Consider the following 16,561-nt stretch of genomic DNA (forward strand, 5'->3'; position numbering starts at 1 on the left):
ATAAAGAGCACAGCACAGGCCAGTGAGCAACCCCACGTGTGGACAGCTCTGCACGGAGCCGACGTGGAGGGTCAGGGGGCCACATGGTGGAGACCCTGAGCTGTCACAAGCCAGTGGGTTTCTGGGCTTTACTGCTCAATGGAGTTCTGTGTCCTGAGCTAATCTTCGTACCAAACCTGAGGACTGAACTGCCGCCACCTGGTGCTGGCCGAACCAGGCGGGTAGCCAACTCCAAACATCCTCTCATGTCATGCCAGTGAGTGAAATAAACTCAGACTCCGTGACGGAGACTAAGCTTCTGAGGTGGGAAAGGAAACTGTGTTTTGCTCAAACCATCAAGACACACACAGCCCAGGAGGCTGTCGAGCGTGATGCCCTGTAGGGATAGCGTCCACAGAGGCACCCAGTGGCCGTGTGCTCCTACACGGAGTGGCTCAACAGAAACCCCGCCATCGGGGAGAATGGGAAATGGGGTGCTGCCGGGTCTTATGCCGCTCACGTCTCAGGGTCGAAGGGCACTTCCAGCTACGTGACAAATGCTATTTCCCCCTCCTTGGTGTTTGCATTCTTCTGTCAACCCTTCAAGGACACAAACATTTGAATTTAAAGTGTGACTTGGCTATCATTTTGACTGCAATCCATCAGATACTGATGATTTAAAGAAAGCCCAAAAAGGCTGTAGAAAAGAGCGAGCACCAATCCACCACATCAAAAACGAAGAAGTCCCCAAAAGGAGAGTGGTGAAAAGGTTGTTTACGCTGCAGGGCCACTGTGCATGTCAGTCACCTCTATCTTCCCGTCAGACTGGTGGGGGTTTAGATTTGGAGCGGGGGGAGATCATTCATCATCCACTGGCATGGGAGAGAGAGTGCCGGGTGAACCCCCCAGGGATGACCACCTAGTGTTGTCAAAAGTCAAGCTATCGGCCATCAGGGTTAGGTATGTGACAAATGCTAATTTAAATCCAAGTCAGCTGGCTTTCCTAGACAGACTGACCTCCTGCTCCCCATCATGGCCAGGGCTGCTGCTCTATTTTTCCAGACCCAGGATGGACTTCATAAGCATCTGCTTTAGTGTTAGTGTCAGTGACAACAGAATGGCCTGGGGGGAGGGGCCTCAGTAAAGAGTCTGTCACCAGCTGCGAAAGACTCACAGCACAGCACCCAGAGGGCGCCAGTCCAATAGCAAGACCCTCCTGGCTGAACTGCTGGCAGTACGGTGAGAAAGTCACAGTGAGTCCAAGAGTGGGCGGGGAATAACCGCAAACCGGAGTTGTCGCCTACTGTACAGTGGGGCCTCCCATCCCAGCACTGAGCAGCAGGGGGAATCTCTGAATTCAAGGCCAGCTTGGTCTACAGAGAAGCCCTATCTTGGAAAAACAAAACAAAACAAAGTAAATTGAGGGTGGCAGGGTGAGGTGGTTCTGTGGGTAAAACCATTAGCTGTGTGAGCATGCAATCCCCAGGCCCATGTAGAACTGGGAAAGAACCAACGCTACAAAGTTTCCTCTGACCACCACATACCCCTCCCCCTCCCCACTAATAATGAAACATAAAGACTTAAAGTCAGTTCCTTGGAAATCCCAGCGCAGGACAGGACAGGACAGGAGAGGAGGCTCGCCTTGGTCCACACACACTGGATGTCCATCACCTATACATGTAGCAAATATGTTTTCAGACTTACTACACATACACACAAACATACAGGCCTTGGGACTAACATGACCATGATCAGAATATCAAGTCCCACTCATTCATTCATTCACTCACTCATTCATTCATTTACTCACTCACTCACTCAGTCATCCATCCATCTATTCACCTGGGTTTTGGAGACAAGGTTTCACTATGTAGCCCAGGCTGGCCTGCTTTGGCCTTCCATGTGCTGGGATCAGAGGTGCGTACCGTATCTGGCTGTTCTTGCTTGTGTATATTAGGAACTGCAGGTGAGTGGTGCCAGCCCACAAGTATATATATACTGTAGGGTTAGTGTGATGGCTCTTCTTGGTTGTAAACTGGACTACATCTGGAATTAGCTAAAACCCAAAAATGGCTGGGCATGTCTGTATGGTACATTTGATTAATTAAATCATTTGAAATGGGAAGACCTACCTCTAATCTCAGGTACTTCTGCTGGCAACCTATATAAAGGACGTGGAGGGGGGAGCTTGCTCTTTTGCCTGTGTCCCCCATGCCCATCCCCCGCAAGTCCACCCCTCCTTCACTAGCATTAAAGTCTACTTCCTCGGATACGGTAACTACTGGGTGCTTAGGCCTTCCATACATAGGCAGCCGTCGCGGTAACTACTGGGTGCTTAGACCTTCCATACATAGGCAGCTGTCGCGGTAACTACTGGGTGCTTAGGCCTTCCATACATAGGCAGCCGTCGCTTGGTTAGCTGGACCACAGCAGAGTATCTGTCCCCAGAAGGTGATTGGTGACGGGGGTCCAGAAGGAAGGGCCATCTGATAAAGCATAGACGTGCCCGGGTATCACACAGGAGGAGAGCGGGACACGGGAACATTGGGGCAGAGCAAGCAGGGCCCAAAAAAAAGACAGAAAGGGAGTCAAGAAACCGGGACTGTGGGGGCTACCCTGAAAGCATCAGAAAGCGGGGTGTGTGGTGCACATCTGTAAGCCCAACACTCAGAAGGGTGAGGCGGGGAGAGTCTCTTAATCACTGGCCAACCTGGGCTACAGGGAGGAAAGCCGCCCTGAAGGGGAAAAGAGCTGGCGGCGAGCATGCCCCATCCAGGCTTTAAAATGTGCAGAGACTCAGCACCAGCCACCAAGGCCTGAGTAAGTGCATCCGACACACCAGACCCACCAGGCGAGGGGCCCACAGTGTTGCCCCCCTGTCACCCAATTGTCAAGGAAACTAAGGCCAGAAGGCTAGTGTTCTCAGGGACTTGGGGAATCTGGTTCTAGAAGCCAACCCCTAAGGCAAGGCTAGACCACAACATTGAAGGGGTCAATAACTGGCCAACGCCGTCTCTAAGAGAAATAAAGGAGACTGGGTGACAGCAGAGACAGACTCTGTTCACTGAAGAAGCTGGCTATGGGGAGGGTTACAGAAGAGGAGGGTTGACTTAGGGGACAGAGTGTAGATGGAGGCTTTTCCTTTTTTTGTTTTTGTTTTGTTTTGTTTGACACAGGGTTTTCTATGTAGCCCTGGCTGTATGGATGAAGTTTTTTTGTTTTGTTTTGTTTTTAAAGATTTATTTATTATTATATATACATGTATATCTGCAGGCCAGAGGAAGGCACCAGATCTCACTATAGATGGTTGTGAGTCACCATGTGGTTGCTGGGAATTGAACTCAGGACCTCTGGAAGAACAGTCAGTGCTCTTAACCGCTGAGCCATCTCTCCAGCCCAGGTGGATGAAGTTTTAAAGAAAGTTTTAATTTCAATTCAGGGAGTAAAACTCTGTTTACTATGCCAATTCACTGTCCCTGAGACACGCCCGCCACCTGCAGCGTGCTGTTTGCAGAGTGGACCGGCCTGCAGTTGCCCTGCCACCTCCACCTCCCTGCCCATGGAGAGCTGCACCGAGCCCCACACAACCTTGGCAAATGAGAAGCCAGAAGATGAAGCCGCGTGACCCCCCTGTGACCCCAGCGGTGTCCCGTAGTCCCTGGCTTACTGCAGACAGCCACTCGGGAGGGAGACGCCAGAGGAAGCGAGCGATGGACTACACCTTCCTCCCTTCTGATGAAACCACACGAGACAGAGGCCCTGCTCACAAGGGAAACACCATAAAGCCGCTTCTCGTCCAGAGAATAAACGGAGGAAGCGCCTGGCCATCGCTCTCTCTGCAGCCCAAGGGTATTTAATCTGGCATTGGATGACTTCAATACGAAGCGGAACCAAGTAAGGTTTCTTTGCCGTGCGTGTCCCCTTTCCCCTGCCGCTTCCTACTGAAGTGAATTATTTGGAAACATCATTTGATGGTAAGAAAACTAAAACTCGACAGGCTATGAAATTATTTCCACTCTAAATGAGAGGAACAGGTCTGTGGGTTGACAGTTAACCCTGTCCCAGCACCGTGTCTCAAGAGAAGCAGTAACACCGGCTTTCGCTGTCACTCCCGCACCTGATCATCCAGCCTTCACTGTCACTCCCACACCTGGCCATCTGGCCTTCGCTGTCACTCCCTGGCCATCTGCTCTTCACTCCAAGCCTGCAGACGTGCTCTGTGTGAACTTCCTTTGCTCTTTATGAAATAGTCTCACTGTATAGCCCAGTATGGCCTCAAACCCAAGATCCTTCTGTGTCATCCACCTTTGTGCTGAGATTCTAGGGATATGGCACCTGGCCATGCACACACTAAGCTAGGGCTGCAGACCAGTTCACACAGTGCACTGCAGTTTCATGAGGCACTAACTGCTGCACATTTATACGAGTGTTCAAGCACCTGCTACACACGGCTGCACACAACCCTGCAGCGCAGGTGCGAATAAGCCAGGGTCCCTAACCCTGACCGGTGACCCTGCACTCCTCCCCACTTCCCCACAGCAACCCTCTGGGGCCCTAATGGCCTTCTTCAGAGCCACCTGCTCCTCTGACCACAGCTCTCACTTAGCCCAGGGTTAACCTTCATGTCCCAAAGCTTGCTGAGGCCCCGACAGTGCGTCTCCCTGGTCGTCTGACAGTGCCACGGCGTGTCAGTCACAGGCTGCTATTCGGCACCACATCTGGATATTCTGTCTGTAGGGCTCAACTTTCTTAGCAAATATATTTTATTACAAACTTATTAATTGAGAGTACCTTACTTATAACCCAACTAACCTAAATCGGAAAAGGAGATTAAAGAACACAATCACGAAACCAGAAGGATATCAGTTCTGAGGAGCGATTCTCCTGGCGTAATCAGCAGTTCTTCTGCTGGAACCTGGGGCAATCAGAACCCTGAACCTCAGCCGGAGCCCAGAGCCCCAAAGCCTTCCCTTGGGCAGTTTTCTCTAGAAGCGTCTCAAAGTGGAGCGTTGAACAGCCCAAACTATCCCAAGTCTCCAGAGGCCCTGCCGCTTGTTTTTGGCTCACATTTATACCTCCTCTCAGCATTTGTCCAAGGATATTTTTCAGCTGGTTAACAACCAATGTCCCCCACACAGTGGTTCAACTTCTAAGGGGATAAACAGTCTTTTTCTCATCCCCCACTTGTGACCTAAACAAAAAAACGTGTTTCTCTCTCCTTCACCTGTCAGCATAGGAAACTCATTTTAGTCCTGCAGCAGGACAAGACCCAGTGCTCATGAAGTGACCGGTGAGGTGTGATAGGAATTGGGGGCCGAAGCCGTGAGGACACAGGTAAGTAATCTGCAGGCTGATGACTAAGCTGTAGATAAATTAATAACAGGGGAAGAGCCAACCACACGGTTTAAAAAATACTGAAAAAACTGCTCACACACGTGGCTACTAGACAGTGGAATACAATCCGAACCAGCCCCAGGCTTTCTTCTCTACAGACCCATGTCCGGCATCTGTTTGCCTAGAGGAACTGAGTACGTCCTACCTCACATTTCTCTCATCAAGTCACACCAGTAAAGGAACTCACCAACTTAACTTTCCTACAATCTTCCTGCCTCAGCCTACCAAGTGTTGCAATTACATGTGTAAGTCACTATGCCTGGCTTAAATTCTTCTTTTAAAATGGCAAAAAAAAAAACCCAAAAACAAAACCAAAAAAACCCTGCCAGGTGGTGGTGGTGCCACACGCCTTTAATCCAAGCACTCAGGAAGCAGAGGCAGGTGGATTTCTATATTCAAGGCCAGCCTGGTCTACAGAGTGAGCTCCAGGACAGCCAACACAGAGAAACCCTGTCTGGAAAACAATAATAACAACCCAACAAAACCAACCAACCAGACAGACAAAAGGCAAAAACCAACCACAAAAAACAAAACAAACAAAAAAAACCAAAAAAACAAAACAACAAAAATCAAGGCAAACAAGCAGGACCCATGAAGGACAGCACATATCTGCACTGTGGCTATGCTCTCTGGGTCCTGGGATGAGATCAGACCAACTGTAGGATTACAACCAAATGTGTACAACTGCTGAAACTGCGCATGCCTTCCTAGAAGGGGGGGGGGGGGGCTAATAAAAGTAGCTTCGGAACAGAGAGATCTGCCAGCGGCTGCACCTGAGCTCTTACCATGCCACTGCTGACTGGCTGGGCCATTCTGGACCACGTAGGCTCTCTGTACCTAACTGCCCTTGCCTGTACAGCAGCAGCTGACCACCTACAAAGCTAATCAACCACATGACCAACGCGACGCTACTAACTGTGCCCGGTGCAGAGACGTCAGTAACGACAGCTGCACCTCACGGCTCCCGGGACCTTGGAGAACTTAGTCGAGATATTGGAGCAGTTTCTTCTTCTGACCTGCCTTGAGGCGGAGTTGGCTGAGAGCCAGGCAGGCATGTGAAAGTGTACTCATTGCTAGGAGCCAGGACCTGTTCTACAGAGGACAGGCCAGAACACCCAGCTGACCAGAGGCCACACAGCTGAGGCACCTGGGCAGATGGTGAGCTCAGGCTTGCTGGGCCCCCGGGCCTGGTTCTGTGTGCTTCCATGTTCTGGCAACTCTGAAGCTAAGCATGTGCCTACCGGAATGTAAGCATTTATTTTCTCAAACGAGAAGCGGAAGATCGCTGTCGCCAGCTGGGCCCCACTGCCAGGCAGAATTAGGATCCAGTGTGGCAGTGGCAGAAGTGACCAACATCTGTTCTGTCTGTCCTTCCGTGGAGGGGGAGCCTGGACCACTTCACCCGGGCCAGCCTCTCTCCCTGCCTGACTAACCTGGCAGCACAACCCAACACAGCCTGCAGTGTTACTCAATTCTAACCAACAAGACAGCCTCAGAAAAACTCGCTCTCATACGGAAATGCCTGAACGGGGACTATGCGCGTCTCTTCAGAAGAGTTATGGAGACAGTGGATGTGGCTTTGCAACTGTGATCGCAAACGCCGAACAAAAGCAAGAGAGACATTTCCACAGTCCCTAGAGACAAACTAAACACCAAACTACCCAACTACAACGTCGCAGACCCAAAGACAGCCTGGGAGGTGTCAGAAAAAAAGCTGCCAGGCTAAAGGCCGTCCAATTATAGAGTGAGAAGCCATTTAAAGGGTTAAAGTATAAGGTACAAAACATTTTAAAAGCTGGGTGAGGTAGTTTAATAAGCCTAGAAACACAGTGCTCGGGAGTCGGAGACCAGCCTGGGCTACACAGTAAGTTCCAGCTCAGCCTGGGCTACAGAGTGAAACCCTGTCTCAAAAATCTAAAATGGGGAAAATTTTTTTAAAGAAGATAAATTAAAATTCAATTAAAAATTAAGTACTGTCCACTATGAGAAACTCTTTAAGGCAAATGTTACTTAAGCTACCTTTAAAAAAACCATGAATTAAGGGACTAGGTAGATGGGCAGGAACGGGGTCCTCAGCCTTCTGAGTTCTGCGCCTCTTTCATGCGGTCCTTCATACTGCGGCAACTCCCAACTGTCAAATGATGTCACTGCTACTTCCTAACTGCAACTTTGGTGCTGTCATGAATCGTAACGTAAGTGTCTGATGTGTGGCCCCCAGGGGCCCGGGACACTCGGCTGGAGTCGGGGTCGGTGGTGGCTAAGAGCATTCACTGACTGCTCTTCCAGAGACTCCAGGTTATATGACCAGCACCCACAGGGCTCATAACCACCTCTAACCCTAGGCCTAGGGGATCTGATGCCCCTCTCCTGGCTTCCATGGGCACTAGTGCACAGACATGCCAGCAGGCAAAACATTAGCCTGGCATGGTGGCACACACCTTTAATCCCAGCACTTGGGAGGCAGAGGCAGGTGGATCTCTCTTTGAGTTCAAGGCCAGCCTGGTCAACAAAGAGAGTTCTAGAACAGCCAAGGGTTCATAGAGAGAGAGAGAGACCTTGTCTCAAAAATAACAAACAAAAACCAAAAACAAGATCCATATACATAAAACAAATTAAAGGCAGAACAGTGTCTTATTCTTATTTCCTTTTCTGCCAATCGCTGCATTTTCTACAGTGAAGGGCCATTGCCACACACGGTCACGGCAGTGGAGCAGGAGCAGCTGGGAGCTGGTCAGGCCACAGCAAACCTCAGTCCCACCTCGCGTGAACTATGCTTGGAGCCAACAGCTCACACATTCACAGGGTGACTGCGAACACACAAACAAGAGCCTCACACCATCAGCACCTCCCCGGGACTCTTCTGCGAATTCGGTCTCGCTGCCACCATCACACAGTCCCTCGGGGCCCTGGCCCCACATGCCATTCCCACATGGCAGCTCACACCTGTCTGTAACTTCATGATCTGACACCCTCACACAGACATTCATGTAGGCAAAACACCTATGTACATAAAAAATGAATACGTAAATAAAAATTTAAAAAAAGAAATAATTTTGTGGTGGTGGTGGGGGTCACACAACAGGAACAACTGTATTAAAAGGTCACAGCCTTAGGAAGGCTGAGAACCACTGGGCTAAGAGGAGCTCAGAGCTGAAGACTCTAAGAGCCTCAGGCTCACCCTGAGATTTTTTTTTAACTTTTAAAAGTTCTGTGTGTTGGGGCTAGAGAGATGGCTCAGCAGCTAAGAGCACAGCCATTCTTCCACATTCCCAGCACATGCTATGGCAGCTCATACCGGACTGTAGTCCCATGGGATCTAATGTCCTCTTCGGGTGAGCATATATGTAGAAAAAACACCCATAGACATAAAATATATGCCTAAATAAACCTAAAAAATAGGTTCAACTTGTTATTATCATTTGTGCATGTACTGTGTATGACTGGGCAGGGGTGGGTATGTGTGACACTGAGTGCCAGTAAAGGTCAGAGGGCAATTCTGTAGAAGGTGTTCCATAGTGGGTTTGGACTGAGCACAGGTCACCATGCAAGCAACCCCCTAACGCCCCCCACCCACCCGCTGAGGCATCATCTTTCTGGCCTCAGCCTAGGGATGTCTGCCAAGGCCATTGAAAGAGGCATGTTTGTCTCCTCTGGGTTATCACCCTAAGACCATTGACTCTACCCAGATGTCACAGGACAGACTCAGAGAGACCAAGTTCTTGGTTGCTCACAACTCCCTGACAGCTCTGGCCAGGTTATTGGCCGACTCCCTCCAGTGTTACAGAAGTCACCATGAGCCTGAGTGCTGTGCTCTGGCCACCTACATTTATGAACACCTCACACCCTGGTGTCAGTCAGCACCCACGAGCAGGTGACTCAGAACAGGGCAGCCCAGCGTAAAGGACCTGGCTCCTGTTCCTAATCCTGGTTCTGCCGATTACCAGCTACGTGACTGGGCATTCGAGAGGTATTTCCTCATCTGTAACCTGACTTGACATGGCCCTAGAGGCAGCCCGAAGGATGGGCCAATGTGCACTGGCTGCTCAGCCTCTGCCTGACCGAGACACGTGAAGGAGTGGCTGCCCACTGCCAATCCCCGAGCAATCCTCAAGTCCAGCCTCTAAGGTGACAAATCCTCACTTCCATATCCACAACAGTTTCTGTTTCCCAGCATGCCCCAATCTCACCCCAGACCTCCTCTTGGGGAGGAACCTCAAGAGGAACCCCCTCCCTCAGAAAGCAGTGACTTTGGGGCTCTATGTCTGCCCCCGCCCCCGCGCCACACACACACACACACACACACACACACACACACACACACACACACACACACACACACACACCAGAGTCCTGGAGAACCTGGGCAACATCCCAGTCAGTACTGAGGCCTAGCAGGAAGAGTGCGCCTCTCCACGGGGATGGGAACCAGGGAACCCACAGCCCCTGCCACCCACAGCCCCTGCCACTCACAGGCACAGCCTTTCTTCCCACTGGCTTCAGGGGACCCCATCCTCACCCCTTCCCTCTATCTCACCCTCCTTGTGTCTTCCTGTCTCTCTACCTCAGTGACAGAGGACTCCTAGCTGGCTTTTCCTCAACCTCACTCAGAAGAGCCCGACCTTTGCATGGACGCAACCCACTGCGGTTGACCCTGACCCTTCTGACCATCTTGACCTCTCTTATAGTCTTGGTCAGGCTGGCCGAAATTCCTCAGAATGGTTCCTTCGGATCTCTTCTCGCTCCTCTCTCCCACCACCATCTCGGTCCATGACAGAGTGACTCGCAGCATGAAGTCACTCTTTGCACAGAAGGCTGTGCCTCCTCCAGAGGCGCTGGGATTTTAACTGCGAGCACGTCACCCGAGACCCTTGTTTCACGTGCGTGCTGAGTCAGGTCTGGCCGTGGCCTGTGGTTTTTCATTCCCTCCATTAAAGGCCTGCAGCTGGTGTGAGGGCGGCACTCTGAGAAGCAGGGCCTCACCTCGACCCTGTCTCCTCGGAACCCTGCTATGGAAGCCTGGGCAGGACTCCTTCGTGAAGCCTTCACATCTGCCTCCCCGTCAGCTACTTCCTCCCTGAACACACAACAGCCTCCCTGATTTTAAAATAAATCTTGTGTGGCCCTACCAGCTACGAGCTTCGCAGCTCCTCATGGGCCCCGCAGGCAGGCGTCTGTGGCGGCAGGCCGTCCGTCTATCCTACCGTCCCGAACTTACCTGGCTGAAACCTAGAGCGTCCACGCCAAAGTAAATATCCACAGTGATGCTCCCAAGTAAGCGCTGAATGAGCCTTAAGCCTTAACAACTTGTGCCCACTGGGTGCTTCCAAGAGCGGTGTCAGACTGGACACTGGCTGTACTCGCTAGCCATCTGAGCAAGCCCCGAAAACCCGGCTTCACAGAGGCACGGCAGGAACCCAGACGATCATGGCCACCTGCCCGACACCGCGGCAGTGTCCGCCTGGAACGCAAACATACCCACACATGCCTAGGGGTTTGCCAGAGCTCTCGGGTGTCTGGGAGCAGTGTTTTGGAAACAGGGTTAAAGATGCCCTGAGCCTTGGAGGCCTATCGCTGAAAATGCAAATGTCCAAAGATGGCTGCGTAGAGAGGAGGCAGGGCCGGTGGGGGGGGGGGGGGGGAGGACTGAGGTGACTGGGAGGCTGTCGGGACCATGGGTTACAACACAGAACACACCACACGGAGCAGGTTTTGCATGGAAGGAGAGTGAGACGCTCTCATATGACAGGAAAACCTAAGATGACCATGTTTAATGGCAGCTTGGATCTGTCCTGGTGGAGCAAGAAGGAAACTACTAGAGCGGGGCGCGCTGGCGCACGCCTGTGATCCCAGCACTGGGGAAGCAGAGGTGGGCGGATAGATGTGAGTTCGAGGCCAGCCTGGTCTATAAGGAGAGTCCAGGACAGCCAGGGCTACGCAGAGAAACCCTGTCTGGAAAACAAAACAACACAAAAGAACCAACAGGGGGCTGGGGCTGAGGCTCCGCCCGTAGAGTGCTCGGCAAGTGAATGCAGAGTCCTGGGTTTAATACCAATCACTGCAATGAGGAAAAGAAGAGACACAAAAAGACGGGCACAGGCTCGGTGATGGCAGGAACACTGTGCCCTGGATCCGAACCCTGCCCGCTGCTGGCCTGCTGCGTGTCAGCACTAGGTTCCCCGCTGGCATATTCGCTACTTTTCTTGGAGAAAGTGCTTGAGAAAACTTAAAGACTTGAGCTGGGCAGGGGTGGTGGTGCACGCCTTTAATCCCAGCACTCAGGAGGCAGAGGCAGGCAGATCATTGTGAGTTCCAGGTCAGCCTGGTCTACAAAGGGAGTCCAAGACAGCCAAGGCTACACACAGAAACCCTGTCTGGAAAAACCAAAAAGAAAAAGAAAAAGAAGGGCTTGTTTTGGCTTGTAGTCTCAAAGTGCTGTCTATCACGCTGGGAAAGCAGAGCCACAGGAGCCTGAGGCGGCTGGCTACATTGTATCCAGTGAGGACGCAGTGGGAGAGGGGATGGTGCTCGGCTCTTTCTCCTTTTTACTCTCAGACTACAGCCCAAACCAGAAATCCGCTCAAAGGCACGCCCAGAGCTTCCCGTCCTTGGAGATCCTAGACCCAGCCAGGTTGACAGTCAACGCTAACCATCACCACTGGCTTGAGATTTGATTGTATCTGTGTCGCAATTACTCGGAAGCTGCAATGTGTCAGGCCCTGTCATCTCTGATCACCTTCATAATCTTGAAATTAAAAAAAAAAAAAAAAAAAATCCCTCTCTGGCTTTGTAGACCGGAAACTGGGCCCTGAGCAAATTCAGGGTCAGAGAGCAAATGGGCTTCATCTCCCAGGTCTTCCTGTTCTACGGCTGACCTATGCCTGTATTACTTATTTTGTTTCTTTGACAAGGCATGTGTTTATCTAACGTGTTTGGGTGTGTTGCCTGTATGCATGTCTGTGCATCACTTGTGTGCCTGGTACCTGTGGAAACCAGAAGAGGACACCAGGTCCCCTGGAACTAGACGTAAGGCAGCTGTAAACCATGTGGCTGCTGGGACTCAAGCCTGGCCTCTTTGAAAGAGCGGCCAGCGCTCTTGGCCACCGAACCATCCGTCTTGATGCATCACTACATGACACATAAGACAGCAATGGCGACATTGCTCCGGGGTGGACTTGCAACTGTTGGGAACCAGGGGAAGAAGCAGGGGAAGAATGAGAGAGAGAGAGAGAGAGAGAGAGAGAGAGAGAGAGAGAGAGAGAGAGAGAGAGAGAGACTGCAGAAAGCCTGGGCACAAACAGAAGAAACGGCAGAGGGCGAGGAAGCTAAGGTGATGATCACCACACTGGGATGATCAGGAAACTGAGGCAGGTGGCCTGCTGGCATCACACCATGAGCCGACAGAAGGGCAGGCTTCCGCATCCTAGCTGCCTGATGTCAAATTCTGTATTCCCAGACTCCCATATTCCCAGACTCCCGCATTCCTCAGTCTTAGGCAACACGCCAAGCCTGCTAGAGGGTCAAGAGCTGCTGAGGGAGGGGTGAAGGGGGGGAGAAAGGGCAGGGCAGAGGACAGACCTGCCCCCTAACAGCCCTTGGAGGCTCCCATCACGGGGTTAAGGAACAGGGGAGCAAAGGCAGAGACAGTGTTTATAGTGCGGACACTGTAGGGACTCAGTGTGGTGGAGACTGGGGAGACAGTGCTTTGGGGGATTAAAACGTCTTGTTTCTCTTCAGACATACTGGTTAGGAAAGGTGCTCAGGAGAGGTAAAGAGCAATCTGGGTGCCTCTGGATGCCTGAGGCAGAAACCGAAGCCTGTGCGCCCCTTTCCACTGAGTACATGACAACCCCCAGGGGTTGGTTTGGTTTGTTTTAATTTATTGAGAGAAGGGCAGGAGGGAGGGAGGACCGAGCGGCTGGAGTGGGTTCAGCACGAGCTGCTGTGGACCCCTGTGAAGGCGAAAGAACAATTTTTGGGAGTCAGGTCTCTTTCCACCCTGTGTGAGTCCTAGAGACAAGAGGGGGTGGTCTCTTCAACCAACCCCACCCACACATCAGCAAACTCCCTCAGCGATTCGTGGGTGCTTTTCCTTGAGGATGTGCCAGTCTCTGCTCAAGCTCACTAACATTCCAATGGGACCCGGCTAAAATGGTTTCAGCAAAGAAAAAGGAGGGCTGGGGGGGGGGGGGGCGGGGGTTTGCTGGTAAAGAGCTCACTGCTCAAGGGCAAATACCAGATCTGACTCTGGGTACCCAGCACCCACGTGCAAGCCTGGCTCGCAGCCTGCTGACCTGCCATGGGGAGACAGACAGGTAGACCCTTGAAGTCGACTGACCAGCTTACTCAACTTGAGTAACTGAGCTCCAGGCTGTGTCTCAGGAAGTGGTGGAGGGTGACCAAGACACCTGACGTCCACGTGTATGGGTCTGCAGACCACCCTGACAGCACCCGGTCTCAGCGGAATAACCCAACCCCGACGGCGTGGCCTCCCTTGGCTGGCTCGGGAGTGCCACACTGCGCTATCAAGGACGACAAGGCGTCCTTCTACTGCCGGGTCATCCCACTGCATCCGAGTGCTGCTTATCTGTTTGCAGAGGGAGGACACTGGGGCTGCCTCCTATTTTAGGCAATACTGAATGAACGGCTCATGGCTGTGTGGGCAGGTTTTCGCTTCTTTGTAGCTAGCCAGCTGTGGAATTCCTGGGTCACACATCAGGAGTTTATATTTAACTTGCTCAGGCACTGCCAACCTGTTTCTGCAAAGTGATTGTGCCATTTTGCATTCTCGTAAGCAATAAACACTTGTGGCCGTCTATTATGGGGCCGGCAGCCCCACAGCCGGGCTATGCTGGGCCCCTCACACTGGTGTGTGTGTGTGTGTGTGTGTGTGTGTGTGTGTGTGTGTGTGTGCGCGCGCGCGCGTGCGTGCTGGCCTAACAGTGAGTCAGATGAGAGGCAGACCTTATGAAGCCCACTCGGCTCCAAATTCCTGGTCCTCCTGCTCCTACCTCCAAAGGACCAGAATTACAGGTGTGTAACGCCACACCTGGTTTATGGGGTGCTAGGGATTGAGCCCCGGTTTTGTTCATGCTGAGCAAGCACATTGCCAACCAAGCCGCATGCCCCGCCTCTGAGGATCTTTTAACGTACTTAGCCACTGCTGTTCATCCCTATCTGTGAAACAGCTTTTCTAATCTCCTTCTGATGGGTTGTTTCTCAGGCGTCTTTTGCTTGTTTTACTATCTACTTAACGGGTGTGTGCAGGTTAGTGCACCTGAGTGCAGTTGCCCATAGGGGCCAGAAGAGGGCGTAAGGTTCCACAGCTGGTAACTGAGACACCAGACTTCCTGTGGAAGACCTCTTACCCACTCAACTACCTCTCCCGCCCATTTATCGAACGTCTTGGTATAGGAAATGTTTATGCAAATCTCACGTGCAAATCTTCTCTTACATTTTGTAAATATTTTTCCCATAATTTGCCTTTCCATGTTCTGAATGGTCTTTTAAATTTTAAAAATGTTATTAGTGTAAGTACTCTGCCTGCATGTGTATGCCTGGTGGGGGATGGGGGATTGAGAGGGGGGGAAAGGGGGTGTCACAAGAGGTCATCAGATCACCCACAACTGAGTTACAGATGGTTGTAAGCCACCATGTAGGTGCCGGGGACCAAACCAGGCTCGCCTGCAAGAACAAGTATTCTGGCCGGGTGTTGTGGTGCACACCTTTAATCTCAGCACTCTGGAGGCGGAGGCAGGTGGATCGCTGTGAGTTCGAGGCTAGCGTGGTCTACAAAGCAAGTCCAGGACAGCCAAGGCTACACAGAGAAGCCCTGTCTCGAAAAACCAAAACAAAAAACAAAAACCAAACAAACAAAACCCAAGTATTCTTAACTATTAAGCCATCTCTTCTACCCGTTACTAGAGCGGCATCTTTGTGTGTGTGTGTGTATTTCTATTACTTAGAGTTCACTGGTGCCAAAGTCCATATTTTCTTTTTCTTTTTCTTTTTTTTTTAATTTTTTGATATTGAGAAGTTTATTATATGAGCTTGTGGAGAGAAGGAAAGTGACAGGGGCACCTCAGAAAAACAGAGCAAAGTCCGTATTTTCAATGTTTTTCTTTTTTTGGTTTTTCGAAACAGGGTTTCTTTTCTGTGTAGCCCTGGCTGTCCTGGACTCACTTTGTAGACAAGGCTGGCCTCGAACTCACGGAGATCCGACTATCTCTGCCTCCCGAGTGCTGGGATTAAAGGCGTGTGCCACCATGCCTGGCTTCCAGTGTTTTGTTTTGTTTTTGGTGTGTGTGTGTGTGTGTGTGTGTGTGTGTGTGTGTGTGTGTGTTTTCTCTAAGATACCTTTACCTAGCTCCTCAGTCCACAGTGATTTTCTCTTATGTTTTCGTGTAAGCATTGTAAGCTCAGAGTTCACATTTACAGGACCCATTCTGCGCTGACTCTAGTGTGTGTATCTGTCCGTACAGATGGCACTCTAGAATCATCTACCAGAAAGAGACAGAACAAATACTATGCTGTACTAAATTGTCTTGGCTTCTTGATCTTGCTGTCGTAGGTTCTGTTTTGGTTTATTTAGTTAAGAAAAAAATGAATGTGGGCTGCAGAGATTGCTCAGCGGTTAAGAGCATTTGCTGTGCTTGCAGAGGACCCATATGGCAGCTCGCAACTGTCTCTAACTCCAGGCCCAGTGGATCCAACAACAGTGCGTCCACTCCTGAGCTCCTGCTGCAGACCCATGCATCCAGGCAGTGCTCTGACTGTGGGCCTCTGTGCTTCCTGAGATTAGAGTCCCAGCTGAACACAGAATCACCTAGGCCAGGTGATAAGCTGGGCTCTATTTGTTCTAACAACGACTGAGAAATAAGTACTAACATCTCCTGCTGCCACAGCTGGCCATCTGCCCACTGTTCCTTTCTTTCAGTTTTGCTTCCTAAGGCCTAGAACATAGTGGAATATTTGTGATAATAATAAATCTTAAAAAGCCACAAAGTGGCAACTTTTCCCCATGACATGCAAGATTGCTACAGCTGAAATCACACTTGCAACACCCAGACTCTAAAAAAGCAATAGCTCCAAGGACGGAAGACTCAGGCCACATTAAGTTATGCAATTACTTCTCTCTATATATCTAGATAGCATATATTTCTACAAGAAAAATACATATAATAAGCGCATG

The 16,561-nt window shown here is 51.0% G+C and overlaps 1 protein-coding gene across 1 annotated transcript in view; it reads right to left on the reverse strand.

The window, feature by feature from the left end:
- Egln1 (egl-9 family hypoxia inducible factor 1) overlaps positions 1-16,561 on the reverse strand; it is a 39,163-nt gene that overhangs the window by 4,958 nt on the left and 17,644 nt on the right.

Source organism: Acomys russatus, chromosome 26 (genome assembly GCF_903995435.1).
Source record: "Acomys russatus chromosome 26, mAcoRus1.1, whole genome shotgun sequence".
NCBI lineage: Eukaryota > Metazoa > Chordata > Mammalia > Rodentia > Muridae > Acomys > Acomys russatus.